Consider the following 17,573-nt stretch of genomic DNA (forward strand, 5'->3'; position numbering starts at 1 on the left):
CAGAGACGCGGAGCGCTCCTTTGCTCTAACAACAACTATAAAAAGCGATCACTAGTGCCACCTCCGCGCGATCTGCTCCCGCCTCTTGCGTAGCAATTCATGCATGTAACTCTCTTTCATACGCATATAATTTACAGCTATTCGTTAGTATATAATACAAAGCCATTAGTTAGTGCATAATATACAGCCATTTGTTAGTACAAGCACATACCTTGACAACCTGGAAGACCTCTTTTTCTTATAAATAGTTCACTTCACTATTCTTTTATCACTTTATCATTTACTTTATCATTCTTTTTAATAAATTTAGTCAATTTATAGGTTCTTTTTAATGGTGAGGTATTTTAAAAGTCAAGTTCAAGCGTCTGGTCCACCCCACAGTACACTCATCAGAGAACCAAAATAAAGCAAAAATTTGCTCACCTTTTTAATCTGCGCGCTTTTTGGTCTCTGCGTGAGTGCCTGCCAAGGATCGACCCATTGACACTTCCTTCGACCATCCTCAGTCCAGCCCCACGATGAAGGCGCCAAATTATGTTGTAGAAAGTTGCGCTGGATCTAGACAAACATCTTCTAAGTTTCAAAAAAGAGGCTGAGGTCTTCGAAGTTCTCAAGTTGAAGCAGTTTATTGTTACAGCAGAGTTGGTCGATCGATCTCTCTCCTCCCAATGTTCAAAAACCGACAGTTTATATACAGTTTTTTCCCATAGTCATCCTGACATGTCGTATAGCATCACACGATTTCCCGGCTCCAATAGTATCCTAGCTTTTTAATTAATGGCTGTATGTTTTTCTGTTTTTACATATCTTAAGGTCATATAGCATGTGCTTAAAATCATGTGTTTGCACATGATCATGTTGTTTCCATACTTTCTAAATGATTCTCCTTATGTATACTATTTTGTCGAGGGTTGTTTTTGTCTTGGTCAATACATACTTTTGTCTTAATGTATTGCATACGCTCTATCTGAATGTTCTCATTTAGGCGCATGACGTGCTGTGCTTCAATTGTGAGGCCCTCAATTATAAGGCCCTGTATGCCTGTGTGTGTTTTCGTCAATTATAAGGCCCTGCATGTCTGTGTGTTATTCTCTGCATCACTTGAATGTATTTCTATATGTTTTAACAGTGTATTTTAATAGTAATCTATATTTTAATAGTGGCAGATTGTAAAGTGATTACATAATAAAAGTTCCTCTATATGCATCAGAAATTCTCCTATAGTATCAGGGAACATCCTAATACACTTAAAATGTTGTTTAAAAAATAAAACAAAATAGTGATGTAGACATTTGACACATTAGCTTTCTCTTCTTTCTTCCTCCATCCCTGTCAGGGGCAAGTTGTAGCTACCTTGTAATGCATTTTTCCACTTCTTTATCAGTGGCGTGGTATGGACATTTGTCCTTACTCCATCTGTGATTAAAAGATAAACAGATAATTAGTAGTGAACAAGTACTAATGTAAAAAAAAGAAAAAATTAGGAAAAAAGTAGGCTACCTACGAAGCAAAAAAAAAAAAACAATAAAAAAAAATAAATAAACTTAAAACACTTTGAAATTAGCAAGAGCTTGAACTTACCAGTTTCTTCATTTGTTCGGGCTGCTCCTTTAGTTGATTTTCAAGCTTTTCCAAATCAAATTGGCCAAAGGAAGGTCAAATGTGTTTACATCTGGAATTTCATCACGTCTGTTTTGGTTTTGTGAGAATCAGGCCCAGCTGCTGCTTTATGACGTTGCATGATTTTAAAACTTCAGTCAGTCGTGCTAAAAAAGAAAAATAACAGATTAGTATAAATCAACCTGTAGCTTATTCTCATACAACTTCTGTAAATACAACAGTGGGTTAGACACTGCTGATATTCTCTAGTTGATCTTTACTTTCTAGCTGCATTAAACCTTAACAAATTTAGTGATGTCTTCAATTCTTACAAAGACATCATGAGATGCACTAGAACAAAGACTGTAAATGTTCATAGGTGTACTGCAGGAGTGTCCAAACTTTTTGGGCCGAGGGCCAGATGCAAAAAAACAAACGTTGTCGCGGGCCAAATTTTACATACATCACACAGACACGTGTATATATATATATATATATATATATATATATATATATATATATATATATATATATATATATATACATATATATATATATATATATATATATATATATATATATATATATATATATACACACAGTTGAAGTCAGAATTGTTAGCCCCCCTAAATTATTAGCCACCGTTTATTTTTTCCCCAATTTCTGTTTAACGGAGAGTTAAACATTTTTTTCCACACATTTCTTAAGATATTAGTTTTAGTAACTCATTTCTAATAACTGATTTATTTTATCTTTTCCATGATGACAGTAAATAACATTTGACTAGATATTTTTAAGACACTTCTATACAGCTTAAAGTGACATTTAAATGCTTAACTAGGTTAATCAAGTTAACTAGTCAAGTTAAGGTAATTAGGCAAGTTATTTTATAACAATGGTTTGTTCTGAAGACTTAGGGGGCTAATAATTTTTACCTTAAAATGGTTCATAAAAAAAATTAAACCGCTTTTTATTCTAGCCGAAATAAAACATAAGTCTTTCTCCAAAAGAAAAAATATTATCAGACATACTGTAAAAATGTTCTTGCTCTGTTAAACATCATTTGGGAAATATTTAAAAAAGAAGAAATATATCAATGAGGGGCTAATAATTCAGACTTCAACTGTGTGTAGACAGACAGACAGACAGACAGATCATAACAAGAACTGCTGCTTAATTGAATGCATGTAAAAGCGACACCCGGTGGTTATTTATTGAGTTACGTTCATTTTTGTATAGCGGGCCAGATTCTACTGATATTTATAAAAAGCCTCGCGGGCCGCAGATGGCCCGCGGGCCGTAGTTTGGACACGCCTGGTGTACTGGAATGTACAGTATCTGTGCATCTTGATGGTGGTCTTAAGATTTCTGCCATAGTCATTGATGGTGATGGTACTTGTGGTGCTGCCTTGATTTCTGAAATCTTCATACCTGCCTTTTATCCAGCCTCTTTGTTCCAAGTAATTTTTCTTCATCACGGTATAGATGTGTCTATACTGTCCCTTAATCAGATACATTTACAAAACAAAACATCACTTTAGTATAGTGCCAGGGCAAAACTCACAGGTTGTAATAGATCAATGACATAATGTTGACAGTATGTGTTTAAAATAATTGCAAACAAACCTGTTCTGTCTTTAGATGTATGACAGTCATCGTCCTCATCTGTCTACCAGTCAGAAATCACAGTTGCGTGTGGATGTTTGAGTCGAGCTTCCTCATATGCATCTATAATAAAACATCACATTGTTGTTAACCTCCCGTAAAGAAAAGTTCAAATCCTGAAATACTATCAAAGTTAATTAATGCATATAATACCTATAGTGTAAATAATCAGTACCCAAAAGGTTGCACAAGATTTATTCGGAGATTCATGCAGAGTGACAGCCTTATGAATCTGAGACATAGATTTGTAAGATGGTCAAGCACATGCATTATTCTGTACCCATGAAGATTAACCTACCATTGTGAAAAATGTTTGATGATGATAGCCAATAACAATAGACCATTTCAGCTGTTTGTGAAGCAATTAGTAATGTAATGTCTGAAAATCTCAATCTATGTTGAAAATGTATCAGCAGTTTACAGCTTATAATGGACTTTTAGCACACAACTATAACATGCCTATTCACGTTCAAAAGAGTGTGCCATTGACTTCTTTGGTCGTGATGTGCTGCAAAATGATCTCACTAACCTTTGTTAAACAAGAACATCAAAATCTGCTTTAAGACGTTCAGTTTTACATTAACTGACCATTACAGCTTGAACAAAAGATATAATTGATTCACATAGGCTAACACATATGAATTAAAGTGCATAGTAATATATTTCTCTTGGATAATTTAAAGAGAATAGTAAACAGTCGAGTTTCGATCATTTTCGTGACTAACTGCATAAACAAGATAAACAATAATATTTTATTAATTCAAAACGATTAGTTTTTATTTACACATAATCACAGAATTAATACTGTTGGATAAGTATACGCCTGTACAATGATTTTTTTCAACATCAACGGTACTTTATAATGTTAAATCAGGAAAAAAACATGTTTTGCCAAGTTAGTTAATGGATTCGTCTACAGAAACTTTCTTTAACGCAAAGTTAGCATACACACAAATTCGTTTCATGTTTCTTTAAAATAATTAAAATAGTTTTCAGTTACTACACACGTTACAATCTAACATTGTGTAAAAGGAAAAGGAACTTTCAGACGTGTTTGTAACTGTTAGCGTTAGCATACATTAGCTCCAGTCGTGTTTCTTAAAGCAAGTTACATTTCGTATCAAACTGTTTTAAATTACTAAACGCTGTTACAACCAAACACCGTGGAAATGTTTTAAGCTCTAAATTCGCTAATTATACAGAACACAAGCAGTAAAAAGCTTACCTTTCTGACCGGAATTCACGTGAAATCTTTGAAAAACCAACCTTTTTCTTCTTGTGATCTTCGTGCCATGGTGGGTGACAACCAGCTTTTTGGAGCATTACCGCCACCGTCTGGATTGGAGTTTGGATCATGAGTTTAGTCACACATGTGTTTATTATGAAACCAACTTCTGCTTTAAAAAAAAAAACAGTCAGCACAGGAGCGTGCTATCTCAAAAATAAGCGAATTTTACATAGTTTTTCTCTAGATGACATCTATAATCTATTTATAAATAATATTGTTTTGTTTGCGTCTAAACATTGCGACCATCCACACTAAATATTCTTTTTTTTTGCTATCGTACCATGAATATTTTCTCAAAATATCATTAAACGTGGAGCTAACAGACTACTAGATAAAATAAGAACTTAATCGGTTGCCATTCAGCCGAGTCCTTGCCAGAAGCGGCCAGGATATGGTTGACCGGAATCGGGCCAGTGCTTTACAGCCGCATTTACAGCGCGAGCGAGCTGCGGGCCGCACTCGGCCCGGATAACACTCGCCGATGCCGAGTCGGAGCCGGAGGCGCCGGGGGGCAGCCGAGCTCGGGCCGATTACTGTCTGCTATCTGGGGTTAGTAATCAGTGTGGACAATGATGGAAGACAGGTCTTAACTAAGCATGTAGGAAGTGTCAGGGTTCAGGAAGGATGAGGGAGTGAGGACTCAAGTGCAAACAGGATGATTTATTGATAATAAAAATAAAACAAAAGAAGAACAAAAAAAACACCCAGAGGGGGAAAAACATAACTATGACACTAACAAACAAACTTGGCTGGCATGACAAGAGCAGGAACACATGGGGAGTTTAGACGACAAACTGGCACAGAACAGAAAACATGAGGGGATTATAAAGCAAAAAGTAAATTGACACACAGGTGAACATGACAAACTAATGAGTTAACAAGGAGGGTGGGACTAGACAATAGACGGAAGAGCGCATGACACAGAGAGACAACACAAGCCATGCGCTCACATAAAACAGGACCAGAACATGCAGCCAATGAGAGAACTCATTAACCGCATGTTCATGAAAAGACAAGCACAACACTGAAGCACACGACAAAAGCATGTGACCACAATGTAAACACCGAGCCACGTGCGTTGACAAGAGACGCAAGACACGAGCACTTGATAGATAAACACCTTACCGTGCGCTCACACATCGCGCTGCTGACAGACCAAACACAAACACTAGTACAAGAGCGCGCGCGCTCTGCGTCCATCAGACGCGCGCGCTCTTGTACTAGTGTTCGTGTTTGGCCACATCAAGCGGCAGCGCGCACACTCCGCGTACACCCACGACGGCGCGCACGCACACAGAGACAGAAACAGGACCAGACATGGGTAGTGTCAGAGCTCTGCCACCAAAACAAGAATTTACAAGACCAGAGTGGCAGAACCCTGACAGGAAGAGGATCAAGCAGGCAGTTGGTGGTTTTGGATTTCCAAATTTGACCAACTATTTCAGCGATAGATGGTAAGGTAAAAGTATCAAAAGAGAATTGTATAATGATTTCAGAAACATGTTGGCTGAAGTCAGGGGCTGAACTATTTGAATGTAACTGATGATGAATGTTCTTAATTTTTGTTTAAAAAAAAGCCAGGAAGCTGTTACACAACAATAAAATAAAGTTCTCTTCTCTTGTTTACATTAATAGCACATATTAGGAATATTCGGGTTAAAGTGATGCAACTTAATAAGTTATTTATTGTCTACTCAGCCACTTATATTGAAGAAATTTAAAATGAGTGTTTGTTGTCTTAGTTTGGGCTTTTAAACAAGAGAGCAAACACCATACTAATACCTTTAGTTAACCAAATTTTTAAACTTGGATCAGCTCTTCCAGGAAGAAAATTTTCATTTCCAAAAACTGGTGAGGACTGTCACGGTGGTGTAGTGAGTAGCACGACCACCTCACATCAAGGTCAGTGTTTCAAACCTCGGTTGGGTCAGTTGGCATTTCTGTGTGGAGTTTGCATGTTCTCCCCATGTTCTCATGGGTTTTCTCCCCTTTCCAACACAAATCCAAAGACATGTGGTATACTTTAGGTGAATTGGGTGAGCTAAATTGTCTGTAGTGTATGTGTGTGAATGAATGTGTGTGGATTTTCCCCACTGATGGGCATCCGCTGTGTAAAACATATGCTGGATAAATTGTCAACCACTGTGGCAACCCGGATTAATAAAGGCACTAAGTCGAAAAGAAAATGAATGAATGAATGATATATGAATGAATGAATTTATTAATTAATGAAAACTGGTGAGAAACGTGAGAGTTGTGGTAATTTACCTAAGTGAGAGCCTCAAACCAAATTGGTATAGTATTTTATATATATATATATATATATATATATATATATATATATACAGTATATATACAGTATATATATATATATATATATATATATATATATATATATATATATATATACAGTATATATATATATATATATATATATATATATATATATATATATATATATATATATATATATATATATATATATATATACATACACATTTATTAATATTTATTAACTTATTTGTATTTGCTGAATACAAATATGAATTTGAAATAATAAGAATTTAGTGGACCTCTATGAATATCCTGGTCGAATGGTTATTTTTATCAAAATAAACATTGCTGCTCTAATGTCAGCTGTGCACTAATACTAGAATTTCGTTAAGTTTAACCCCCCTGTCTCATAAGGCAAATATTGCAAGAAGAACCTGAGATGAGAGCGCTTCTTGTTCCAAACTAAATTTGTAAGGTTTTGTTTTTATTAGTGCAAAAATACAGAAGTGTGGAGGTAGATTGATGAATTGGAAGAAGAGATTAAACTATTTGGGTAAGGCTGACATTTAAAAAAAATATATTAATAAGGCCAATTAGTGATATGGAGAGTTTTTTTTCCATCTGCCCAACATATGGAATCTAATATAGGCTTATAATTTGCTGTTACAATTTCATTTATGGTTGCTGTGATTTTAATCCCAAGGTAAGTACAAACTTGTGATACTGAAAGCACAATATTTGAGGACTTGTGCATTTTAGCTAAATGATTTATTGTGCATATAGTATTAACATAGTAACAGATTTACACCACTGTTAATCAGCCATACACCCAAACAACAAAAACAACAACAACAACAGAACAAAATTATGGACAACACAAATTAAATTTAATTTTACAGTCTTCCTGGAATGTGTTTGAGGTGTTTCTCCATTGATGGATGTATCTATTTCAGTGTCTGTAGTATCTGGACTTCATCTCTTCACAGCATCTAAGAGAGGAGGATATGATTATGTATGATCCTACAACTAAAAACTTGCAAAAGAACAAGTATTATTGTCAGTTTCGTGAATGAACTAATATCCAGAGTACCAATTGTATCTAATGTCAAAACATACACATTCACAATCACTCATCAAGTGCTAGGAACTATGTCCTTACCCTATGTCCTTAGTTTTGTGACTTGTGCATCATTCAAGGCTTATACTAAAATTATAATTTAATTTTTATTTTTTCAGTCTCGCTGTCTGAGTCATTAGACATTTTAAAACATCTGAACATTAATACATGCATGTTCATAAGGAGATATACATTTATGCATGACGTATTCAAGTAATTTCAAAGGCTGGGTTAATTGTTATGTAGTAAAATTTATTTTCAGCAATAAAACACAAACATTGCTAGAAAAATATGTATCTGTTCATTACATTTTTACACAGAACAATACAAATCAAACTTAGTTACTGGAGGATAGTAGACCTGCGAAGTTTAGTTCCAACACTGTTCTAACATATTTACATGTAGCTTTTTAAACAAGCCTGAAGGACTCAAGTATTTTGATAATCTGAGTTTAATGAGTGTTAAATCTAAACTGTGCAGAGCTGTGGCCCTTAATGAAATGGGTTTGACACCAGTGATCCAAACACAGTCAGAGACACTGTCACAGTTCAAATTTAAGCAGATCCAATTCTTCTTGTCAGATTTGATCGACACTTCACAGGATTTCGCTCTCAGAATCCAGTCTCTAAGTAGAACATATAGACCTGCTGCAGTCCACATTGACAATTACTGAAAAATATCCCACAAACCAGATTGAAGATGTGATCTGTAGTCTGTAGTCAGAAATAGATTTTTTCTTCTTTTTTTTATTTTAACAGACTGTACTGTTTTTTTCTTTCTTTTTTGTAATTTAACTTTTTTTATTTTATTTTTAACTTTTATACCCACACAACATAAAATTTACAATACAAAATCAACATTCAAGAAATAATGTAGACAAATTATAATAAAATAATGGCCAAAAAAATTATAACAAATATAAAATAGTACAAAACAATATAACAGACAGTCAAATTGACAACTTTTCAATTTTCTTTTTATGTGCTCTCCAAATATTGCAAAAAGCTACCCCATTTCTGATTAAAGGTATGGGTGGAATCCTGAAGTCTTGCCAACATACGTTCATATATGATGCATTAGAAGTCATCAGCTCAATCCAATCTTTAAAAGAGGGAGTGTCTGAGTTCTTCCAATTTCGCAGCACCAGTCTCACAGCAATAATATATCCTGCGACGACTAGTCCAGCCTGTGTTTTAGATATTCCGTTCTGTAAAGTGGATGTATCACCAAGAAGACAGACTCTTGGGGAATAAGGTAAAGGTTGTCCTAGCCATTTCTCTAGGTTTTGAATAACTCTTGTCCAGAATGGAGCCACCAAATGACAGCTCCACATTAAATGTAAAAAAGTGCCCACAGAATGACCACATTTCCAACAGTGATTATTTTCCTTTAATCCTATCCTATGCAGTCTTACTGGTGTCTAGTAATATTGATTAATTATCTTGTAATGTATGAGTTTACTCCTAACATCTCTCACAGTACCCCCACGACCAGAAACTACTGCCTCCCATTCACCCTCTTCAAATTCCACCTCCAGGTCTTTCTCCCAGATAATTTTTAAATGATCACTTTTTCCATACATGCAGCAATCTTATAAACAAAAGATGTGGTTTGCATCGACTTTGGCATATTTAGAAACCCTAATAAAACATTTTCTTCTGCTCCTGGCTTATATCCCACAGTTCTTATACTACTATGCAGCTGTATATATTTCCAGAAATCCCCTTTATCTACTAGATTAAATTTGTCTTTCAACTCCTGAAATGAATACAGTGCACCTTGTCCATATAAATCATCAACTGTTTTCAGGCCTTTTTTTTTACACCAATCCTTCCAATAGACTGTTTTCTTTCCTACACTCAAAAAAATGATATGCTGGCTTTAATTAACTTTGTTATGTCAACAGGTTCCACGTAACCGAGTTAAGTTACCTTAAAACAGGGGTTTTCAAAGTGTGAGGCGCATTCCCTGGTGGGCGCCAGAGCATGTTAGGGGATGCGCGGGAAAAATATTATATAATAAAAACATAATTATTAAGTTTAATTATTATATGTATTTTTATTATTTTTAAACATTTTAATTAAACAAAGCTAAAAAAAATTATACGTCAAAAATAAGAAAACCTTTTTTACCCAGATGGCCATAGCTGTGAATTTGCTTCTGTTTGGCAAGCCCGCCAATACAGGTATATGCCTGCCAATACAATGGATCAGTTTCTGAGACCCCCCGATTCAAAGCCTTCAAGTTCAGGGCTTAAACCCAAAAGACGACAATATGATGATCAGTATTTGAGTTTAGGATTTACGTGGACAGGACCAGCTGATGAACCACGACTTTTATGTGTGGTTTTTCAAGATATTTTGGCTATGAGTCCCGCTAAACTTCGGCGACACCTTGAAACCAAGCATGATGAGGTAGCAGGAAAACATCCGGAATTTTTCGTGTGTGCGTGTGCGCGTGTGTGTGCGTGCGTGTTTGGGAGGAGGGGGACGCCAATGGATAAGCTGTGTCAAAAGGGAGGCCCACTGTCTTAGACTTTGAAAGAAAGAATATTTCTGCCTTAAAGAAAGAATATTTAATTGAGTGAACTTAAGTTAGTTAAATAAAGGTAAGGTAATGTTGTTTAGTTCAATCAACACAACATTTATAATTTAGCTCTAATTTATTTACACTGCTAAAAAAAATCTGTTAAATTTACTGAAAAATACCGGCAGTGGTTGTCAGGAATTTTCTGTAAAAATACGAAAGTTTATAGGATTGTTTAAATTTACAGAAAAAAAAACATATTACATCAACTGATATAATGCTTAGTTCACAAAAGCCCAGTTTAGCTCACAAAAACGTAAAGTCATTCAATGCACTAATGTGTTCATGTACGTATAACTAGCAAACAGATTTTCACTGTATTTGTAACTACACAGTTACTTTTAAACAAAAGAAGATGCTGCACAGCATCAGCTAACCTTAGTTTATATTGGACTTGCACACAGATGCTACTATCCTCCACAATGGTGCATATATCTTAATAGCAGGGTTATTCCATAATGAAGAAAAGCATTGTTTATAATGGGACAAATTAAACATCTTATGTATTTTTTTCCAGACCTGCTATGAGTGTTCCAGTATAGGGTTAACTTCCCCATTCATAATAGAATATAAAGATTTCTGAGATAAAGCATCAATAACACTGAATGGGAAAGTTAGCGTTTTCTTTATTTCGATCCAGCTTATACCCTCTACATTATCACCTGACCAGTGTTTACATATTTTAATCATCTCAAATGCAGTATTATAAAGCTCTATATTTGGCAATGCCAAACCCCCCTTTATTCTAGTGGTAAACATATTTTTCATACTTATTCTGGGCTTCTTCCCTCCCACAGAAAGTCCTTAACTAGCTGATTGTATTTCTTAAAGATGTATAAAGGAAACTTCAAAGGGATCATTATAGAGATATAATTAATCCTTGATGATACCATCATTTTAATTGCATTAACCTTCCCCCACAAAGACAAATTTAACACTTTCCATTTATCAAAGTTTGTACTAACATTTTGAAGCATACGGGTTATATTCATCTGAACAACTTCATACAACTCCCTTGAGAGCCTAATACCTAAATACTTCATCCCAGTTGATATCCATTTAAAGGAGAAAGCACTCACATCCGCCAACGAACATCCCACAGACACTGGCATTACCTCAGATTTTACCCAATTAACTTTGTAACCTGATATTTGAGAAAAATGTTCAATAGTATCCATCACAGCAGGTATAGATGTACTTGGATTTGAAAGCAAGAGAAGAATATCATCAGCATATAAAAAACACTTATATTCCCTCTCTCCTAAATGGACACCATTCACTCTTATGTCATTCCTGATTGCAACTGCTAAGGGCTCCAGAAACAAAGTAAAAAGCAAAGGAGACAGGGGGTCCCCTTGTCTGGTGCCTCGCTTTAATTTAAAGAAAGGAGAAATAATGCCATTTGTAAGAACAGCTGCACGTGGGCCGGAATATAGCACCTTGACCCACTTAAAAAAAGTTGGCCCAAAGCCAAACATTTGTAACGTATAAGTTAAATAGCCCCATTCTACTCTATCAAATGCCTTCATCGCATCTAGTCAAAAAGCAGCGACTGGAACATTCTCATTGCGGCTTTGCCAGATGAGATGAAGTAGTGACCGAAGATTATCAGAAGAAGATCTCCCTTTTATAAAACGTACCTGGTCGATATATACGATATTGGATAAAATGCCCTCCAACCTCAATGCTAATACTTTAGATAAAATTTTACAATCAACATTTTCTAAACTAACTGGTCTATGACTCCCAGGATCATAAAGATCCTTATCCTTTTTAAGAATTAACGTAATTAGCGCATCATTAAATGTTGGGGGCATTTGCTCCAGTAACAAGGTTTCTTTATACACCCCTTCCAATATTGGTGCAACAATGTCAATATACTTCTTATAATATTCGGCAGGAAAGCCATCTAAACCTGCTCACTTAGCGGCCTTTATTGACATTATTGCAGCCCAGATTCTTCTATTGGCGCATCTAACATCTCAAGCTGGTCTGAGGACAAGGTGGGAAGTGTAATTTTGGAGAAAAAATCTCTATATTTAGTACAGTCTGGGGATGACTCTGCTTCATATAATTTATTATAAAGCTTTTCAAAGACATTATTAATGTCCATGTTTGCAGTCACCACTTCATTTTTTTTATTTTTAAAAGCTGAAATTAAGAAACTAGCATCCTTTTGTTTCAACTGCCTTGCTAACAATTTATCAGCCTTTTCTCCACTTTCATAGAAAGCTGTGCACATCCTAAACATTGCATACTATGCTTTCCTATTTTAAATATCATTAAGCTGATATTTCAGATTGCAGACTTGTTTTAAAATACTATCTGTAAACTTTAGTGATAATTGCCTGTCTAAAACTTTAATTCTGGCCTAAATGTCCTTAACTTTTTCCTTGTTGAGTCTTTTTACCAAGCTAGCATATTGTATTGCGTTACCCCTGACATAAGCTTTTGATGATTCCCATACTGTTCCCAGCCTCTCTGTGGTACCAACATTAATCTCGAAAATTCCTTTAAGTCAGCTCCCAATTTTGTACTAAAATTTAAGTCCTGAAGCAAGGATATATTGAATCTTCATCTGTTTTGTTTTATTGTCCTAGAATTGGTGTCTAATGTCATCTCCACTGGTGCGTGATCTAACAAAGCAATCACGCCTATCTTACAGTCTACTACTGACTCGACTAAATCACCAGAAACCAGAAAGTAATCTATTCTTGGGTAAGATTTATGACTATGTGAAAAGAAGGTATACTCTCTCTTTCTCTAGGATTGACAAGCCTCCATATGTCCACCAACCCCAAATCTTCCATCATTAATTGTATAGCTAATCTGTCTCTGGGCATATTTTTATGGTAGGTTGTTCTATCCAGATAGGCATCTTGCACCTGATTAAAATAACCTGCAACTATTAACTGATTACCTGCTTGTACTCCAATTATCTTATTAACCGTATGAAAAAATACACTATCCTCCTTATTTGGAGAATAAATATTGCAAATATTAACTTTTTGATCATCAACCATGGCTTCCAACCATATAAATCTTCCCTCCTCATCCTTTTTTTTGTTTAATCATGACAAAATTTACCCTCTTATGCACCAATATTGCTACCCCATTCCTCTTACTATTATATGAATTATTAAACACCTGTCCCACCCAGTCACGTTTAAGTTTTTCAGCCTCTGTACCCATCATATGCGTTTCTTGAATTAAAGCAATGTCCACATCTTTAGATTTAAGGTAACCTAACCATTTTCTTCTTTTAACTGGATTATGAGAACCATTTATATTCCAGGATATTATTTTTAAATATTTAGCCGTTCCATGCATGTCTCCCTACTATATATAAACACTTGCTGTCTGTGAAAACATACATACAAAAGTAAAAAAATAAAAATAAAACGCATAAAAGAACTCTGTAAACATTGACTTCAAGAACTTAAACCCCTTGAGCCCTCCCAAGTTACATCCTATCAATAAAAGAAGGCCACTCCCCATACACGAGTAGTGAAGCGCTGATGATGGAACCACCTGTCGACCCCGCCCCAGAACGTTTGTGTAAATCGCATGTTAACACCCCATCAAACTTGCTGCAGATCCCTTTGTCCTTACATTGGTTACAGACCTAGTATGTTTGTTTTTATCTTAGCATCAAATAACATAACTTTTGTCCACAGAAAATACTTTTCAGTGCTTTTCAGACAATAACTCCAGCGCCTTGCTATGATCATCAAAGCTCACTCGCTGTCCTTTCTATGTGAAGCGTATTACTGCAGGATACGCCAGAGTAAAACGGATATCCAGCTCGTGAAGCCGCTTTCTGACCGCTGTGAACCGCCGTCTTTTTTCCGCAACATCTCTCGTCATGTCAGGAAACAGCGATATTTTAGAACTCCTCCAATTGATACTGCCACCTTCCCGCACCTTCAATCTCACTGCTGCCATAACCCTCTCTCTTTCCAGAAAACTGTGAAAGCACATAATAACAGGGCGAGGGGGCTTGTTTTCATCCGGCATTGGAACCAAAGATCAGTGGACATGCTGTAACTCCGTTTCGGAAATATCCACATCCAGAGCCTCGGAGAGAATCTTACACATTCCCGCAGATTACCATTCTCTGACTTTTTCTTAAGTCCTATCAGACGTAGATTCATGCGCCACTCCCTGTTTACCATATCCGAAACTGAATCCCAAAGCTCTGCACACTCTTTAACACTTTTTTCGGCCATTTTGTAGCGGTATTTGGCTAATAAAGTGGGTTGGGCGCCAGGGGTTGAAAGACCCCACTACAGTTTCTTAAATAATTCAATTAAATGAAAATTTAAGTTTCCACAGATGCATGATTTAATAAACCAAATCAGATATTCAATCATACAACAGATCAATGAATTAATAAAAAAGAAAACAAAAAGAACAAACTTTAACTTCAACACATTGTAAGTAAATCCATAAACCAAACAATCTTAAATTTCCAGGCCCAGGCACAATACCTTTTAATTACCTTTTACAAACAAAACCATCAACGGGTGATACATCAACCAACCATAAAGAAATAAATCAAATAAACCACTTCTAAATATACAACAATCAATATTAATCAAATTCCCACAAACATAATAATTCAAGTTCAAATCAAATCAATCACACATTCAAGAACTTATAGAACTCAGTTGTACACTTTACACATAGTACATATTCCATTTGTGCACGCTGAATCAATTGCACATTCAATGCACTTGATATGTCTCTTAGTTCGTATACGCTAAAGTAGATTTTCCATTTGTGCACGTTGAAGTAAACGGGTAATCAATGCACTTTGAAATGTCTCAGTTCGTATACGCTAAAGTAGATTTTCCATTTGTGCACACTGAAGTAAACGGGTAATTAATGCACTTTGAAATGTCTCTCAGTTCGTATACGCTAAGGTAGATTTTCCATTTGTGCACGTTGAAGCAATCATGAACTCAATGCACTCTGAAATGTCTCTCAGTTCGTATACGCTAAAGTAGATTTTCCATTTGTGCACGCTGAAGTAAACGGGTAATCAATGCACTTGAAATGTCTCTCAATTCGTATACGCTAAAGTAGATTTTCCATTTGTGCACGTTGAAGCAATCGTGAACGCAATGTACATTCATATGGTTACTCTACCATCTCATTAAATCTGTTGGACATACATACACATATACAAGTTAACCAAAACAATATAAATCAAAGAAGAAACATTTGCTTACCCGATCACCCGTCGATGCTACTGGGCCCAGAAAACTGCAACACAAATCCCGATCACGATAGTGATCAAACATTCAAACAAAAAGAAAGAAAAAACCCAAAACAAATAGGCAACTCGAGCGCCAAAAAAACAAAAATAAACCCGCGCCTCACTCCACAAACAAACCCGAGCGCATAATTCGTTCACCATGCATCGCAAATACAACCTCCGCCAAAATCATAAGCTCTTCCATTCATAAATGTTGCCGCTTCAACGTCCGCATCAAAACATACTCGCATTTTCGTTGCCGCGGCTAACTTTAAAGAACACTGCCACTACCTCAGAGCAAGACCACGCAGCATGAAAACACATATTGAGCTACAAAAACGGACTCGAAGCAACAAGTACGCAGCGCGCTCTCTACACACACACACACTCAGTCAGCATGACCTCTCAGTGACCCGGAATCACCTGCATGCTGACTGCGTGACAAGGAATGAATGAGAGAGCGAGAAACCCATCCAAGGCGCTCTAAATAACGTTGCATCAGCTGACAGTAGTAACCCAATCAGACGTCACTCATGAAAATAAGGAAAATTCTAATGACGATCGTCACAATTTGTTGCAGGCGCTCATTCTCATCTTCAAGCACTCCAATTCGAGCCTCTGCCTCTTCAAGCCGTTGTGCCATGGCGGTCTCGTCAGCCTTCATCTGAAACTGCGTAGTCTTCACACTCGTTAAATCAAAACAACATGGACAAACCTCCACACCACTTGGCAATTGTTCACAACAGAATTGAATTTCTCGTTCATTTCATCAAATTGCAAATGTCTTAGTACATCTTTGCAAATGATTAAGGTTTTAGCAGATTTAGTACAGATTACTACATTTAGCACAATTTCCAAGAGATTAGATCTTATTGATCTAAACTGATTGTCATTTCTCAGTCTAATGGTTGTTCTCCCCAAAACCTGTCAGCGTCATTTCATTGTATAAGTCATCACATGCACAATAATTTGTTCAATTGTCAAAATTAGTCATTTCTTCCCTTGTTGCATCGCAAGAGAGAATATACGCTGTGATGTGGACGAGAATCTGTGGCCACACAGACTGCAGCGTGTGGATGGTCAGGAGGGTGAGGACAGCGGGCAGTGAAGAACTGTTATGAAACTCCAGCTTTATTTATAGCACTCTAGTTTTTTGTTTGTGTGTTTATATTACAGTTTAATATGCTGTATGCAGTTTCTTTTTGCTCTAATATATGGAAGTTACTTTGTGTGTGGTTGATCATTACAATACAAAAAGGAGTTACCATTTCCTTGGCAGAATGAGTGCAATGTGTGACCTCAAACGTTGAAGGCTACTCTTACCCTAAAATCGTATTTCTTTTTTTCAGTTTTTATACACATGTATTCTGTTAGCTAGACAAAAACAGTACAGTAATCATTGTCAATGAAGAACTGGGCTAAGACTGTAAGGTGGACATGAGGGATATTTTAGTGGTCCTTTGCCACAGTGACAAAACATCTAAACGTTTTGACTTGCAGTGCTAACACAATGCTAAAGGGACTAAGCATTTTGGGGGCACTGGCTGTTTAAATGAGAAGGAAATTTAGTTTTGACACATGAATGAACTGTTTTGGGAACGCCAAAGCAATTGAGAAGGATATTTGCCATTTTTGTGGCACTGACTTATTATATGGAAAAGGAATTTAGATTTGATGCATGTGTGAACTGTTTTGGGAGAGATATGAGCTTTTGCAAGTGAGCTATAATGTTGTGCTAAACTGTAACACTTTTTTGCCAAACGATCTGAGAATTTTGAGAATGT

The 17,573-nt window shown here is 36.1% G+C and overlaps 1 long non-coding RNA gene across 5 annotated transcripts; it reads right to left on the reverse strand.

Annotated features, from left to right (window-relative positions):
* Window positions 1–607: 607 nt before the first annotated feature.
* On the reverse strand, window positions 608–16,204 carry LOC137496373 (uncharacterized). Of its 5 annotated transcripts, none has more exons than XR_012384680.1 (7): window positions 15,764–16,204; window positions 7,724–7,815; window positions 4,531–4,599; window positions 3,226–3,327; window positions 3,035–3,101; window positions 1,582–1,766; window positions 608–1,416 (listed from the first exon to the last, which is right to left on the reverse strand). It is a non-coding gene; the product is annotated as an uncharacterized lncRNA (long non-coding RNA). The 5 variants fall into 5 exon arrangements; XR_012384678.1 differs by having other exon boundaries at window positions 3,031–3,101; XR_011016675.2 differs by lacking the exons at window positions 7,724–7,815; window positions 15,764–16,204 and having other exon boundaries at window positions 3,031–3,101; window positions 4,490–4,561.
* Window positions 16,205–17,573: the final 1,369 nt, after the last annotated feature.

Source organism: Danio rerio, chromosome 8 (genome assembly GCF_049306965.1).
Source record: "Danio rerio strain Tuebingen ecotype United States chromosome 8, GRCz12tu, whole genome shotgun sequence".
Lineage (NCBI taxonomy): Eukaryota > Metazoa > Chordata > Actinopteri > Cypriniformes > Danionidae > Danio > Danio rerio.